At 36.9% G+C, this 3,154-nt stretch overlaps 1 non-coding gene across 1 annotated transcript; it reads right to left on the bottom strand.

Moving 5' to 3' along the window:
* Nucleotides 1-2,369: 2,369 nt before the first annotated feature.
* LOC148291269 (small nucleolar RNA R71) lies at nucleotides 2,370-2,476 on the bottom strand. Its single transcript, XR_015827238.1, has one exon. It is a non-coding gene; the product is annotated as a small nucleolar RNA R71 (small nucleolar RNA).
* Nucleotides 2,477-3,154: the final 678 nt, after the last annotated feature.

Raw genomic sequence — 3,154 nt, 5'->3', positions numbered from 1 at the left:
CTTGGTCCATTTCGCGAAAGAAAGAAAAAAAGTATTGACTTGGTCTCCAATGGAAGAAAGCAGATGATTTCTGCGGCCTGTGATCTTGTATATTCATGTTGATTTCTGGGTTGGAAGAGGAATCCTCTATAATCTTGGATTGGACGTGAAGATATATGCTGAGGAAATTTCAAACAAAGAGCTCCATAATCATCCCCACTTTCAATTAATATTGAAATACTATTGCTTTTTTTTTTTACCGATAATATGCCTACACATTGTATTCTTATTTTTTGATTTCTTGGTTGGAAATCAAGGATTCCGCGTCCAAATAATGAAAATGCACTTTAGACTAGGTCCAAAGTAATCTAAACAACTCCAAATTTGTGACGTACGATGTCAAATAAGGACCAATGACACCTATTGTTCAAAAAGTCTCTATTTGGGTCTTGTCGACACGTCCAACCGACACTCCGAAAATCTGCCTCGGGCCCACGACCTTAGATTTCCGGGAGCTTCTATAATGAGGAGCTAATTTGAGGAGGTTATGTGAGGAGGCCCATCTCACCATCAAAAGGGGTGTGGACCCCCCAATGCACCCCCCATGTACTTTGTTTTTGGTTATTGATGGTGAGATTTCACCTCCTCAAATAACCTCCTCAAATTAGCTCCTCATTCTAGCCTTTCCGTAGATTTCCAATCTGATTGCACCAACAGACTCTAAATAGTCCCGACATTACCCCGCATCAATTTGGGCCCAATTTAACGATCGGATCATTCTTGATCGCACGATCACGCACTATAAAACAGCGATCGCTCGCCTTAACTTCATATCGGGATATACTATCTCTTATCAGTCTGAACCTACAGACTCACAACAACACAGCTACAACATATATAAAATTTGACACGATCCAACGGTCAGATCTAACGGTCCAAAATTTGCAAGGCTCTGATAGTCGGTCCAACGACAAAATCTCGCAATTTTGAGCACACCACCGTGCTCAGGACGTCAAGGACATTAACCTAACCTCAAAATATGAAATTGCAACTTAAACCTTCAAAAATTCACTATTTGAGCAATTTCGAAATTTGCAAGAGAGGCGTCGAAATTTACCTTAGATTGTAGAGCTCGTTCTCACGATCACGTTGGCGAAAACGGTTCAACAATCTGAGCTCAAGAACGAAAGATATGAATTTCCAAATTTTTTAACAAAAACTTCCTTTTTCTTTGTTTGTTCTTCGTTGCAGAAATGAAAGATGACGAAGACGAAGACGCGCGGAGCAGAAGAAAAGGAGAAAAGTAACCCACGTGTGAACAGTACAGTACAGCACAGTAACATTTTTATTTTTATTTTATTTTTCCATTCAAGAATCATAATTTTTTCACTTCAATTCCTTATACGTCCATTAAAAAATTATTAAATTAAACGTAAGGGCATTTTAGTCCAAATTGAGTTTAAAAACTCTTAAATCCATTATTTCCACATTAAACCAACTTCATATACCCACACATTTTAATTAACCTTATATGATTTTTCGGAAGAGTAATAACAACAAAATCTCAAATTTGAGGTTATTACATAATCAATCAAATCTCATCGTCGATTGTTCAAATAAAGTCTATGGTTGATCACAATCAGTACTTAATAAATTAAATCACTCTTTATGGGAACGATACTTTACTTAACTCTAAACTACTTGTGTGATTTGTACGCTTGCAAAATTACTCAACAAATTTTAGCGTCATTGGCAGGGAGTGTTTTAATTTTTATTAATATAAATATAGATTGATTCGGATTTTAATTTGAATTTTATTTTATTTTTTAATTTAATTTAATTTTTTTGGTTTTCAGGTACGTACTTCACCTTGTGCATGAGTTTTGGGAGACTTTTGCAGAGTCTTGAGCTTATACTACTAGATCCAGATATCGAATGAACGCTTCACAAGCTTAACAGATTCAACCAGGTGAAGAGGAAGGATGAAATATTGGAAAAGTCATCACCTATGGCTGAGGAACTGAAACCATTGAGGGACTATGTTGTCCCATCTGTGGTAGCATCACCATTGAGCATTCGTCGTCCAACCATTAATGCCAATAATTTTGAAATCATACCAGCCATAAGTTCAATGATTCATCAATCATCCATCTTTTGTGGTTTACCTCAAGAAGATCCTACTAGCACTATATCTACCTTCTTGGAGATATATGATACATTTAAGTGCAATGGAGCTATCAACGATGTTGTTCGCTTAAGGCTTTTCTTCTTTCTCATTAAAGGATAAAGTAAAGGCATGGTTGACTTCTCAACCACCTAATTTGATTACTACATGGGACGACTTAACTAATAAATTTTTGGCTAAATTCTTTCCTCCTGCAAAGATTGTGAAACTTAGGAATGACATCATGTCCTTTGCTCAAAATGACATGGAGCCTTTTTATGAAGCATGGGACAGATACATAGATATGCTAAGGAAGTGCCCACATCATGCGCTACCTACTTGCATGCAAGTTCAATCATTCTACAATGGTTTGAATAGTACAAGCAAACAATGATTGATGCTGCAGCTGGAGGAGCTTTAATGGGAAAAACAGAAACTGAGGCTCATAACTTGCTTGAAGAGATGGCGTCTAATAACTATCAATGGTCTAGTGAGAGATCAACACCAAAGAAAGCTGGGATTCATGAGATTGACTCCGTATCTGCGTTAACTGAGCAAATTTCTACTCTTTCTAAACAACTTGGTACTTTCCACATGATTGTACAAAGCATGTGGAAGTTGATCAAAATTTCATTAGAGAAAAGTTGGATGCAGAGATTGTTTCCTTTCCGTTCATCCGTTCTGAGTACCAGTTAGCCGATGTTCTTACGAAAGCTGTTTCTACAAGTATCTTTCTCAACTCGCTTGACAAGTTGGGCATGCGTGACGTCTTTGCTCCAACTTGAGGGGGAGTGTTAGCGAGAGATATCCTATTCTATTAGGATATTATTTTATTTATTTCCTTTTATATAGATATTATGTCATTAGGATTCCACTTGTTTTCCCAGTTTGACCCTACTAGGGTTTGTAACCTTGTATTATAAATATTTCCTTTCGGAGAATGAAATATATCTGAAAATATTCTACCCATATTGTTTGACTATATTACGGTACCTCAACACCATCGCCGCC

The sequence above is a fragment of the Prunus avium genome, chromosome 8, assembly GCF_965620075.1.
Source record: "Prunus avium chromosome 8, drPruAviu1.hap1.1, whole genome shotgun sequence".
Classification (NCBI taxonomy): Eukaryota; Viridiplantae; Streptophyta; class Magnoliopsida; order Rosales; family Rosaceae; genus Prunus; species Prunus avium.
The sequence above is the reverse complement of the archived record's forward strand: the minus strand, read 5'-3'. Positions and strand labels throughout refer to the sequence as shown.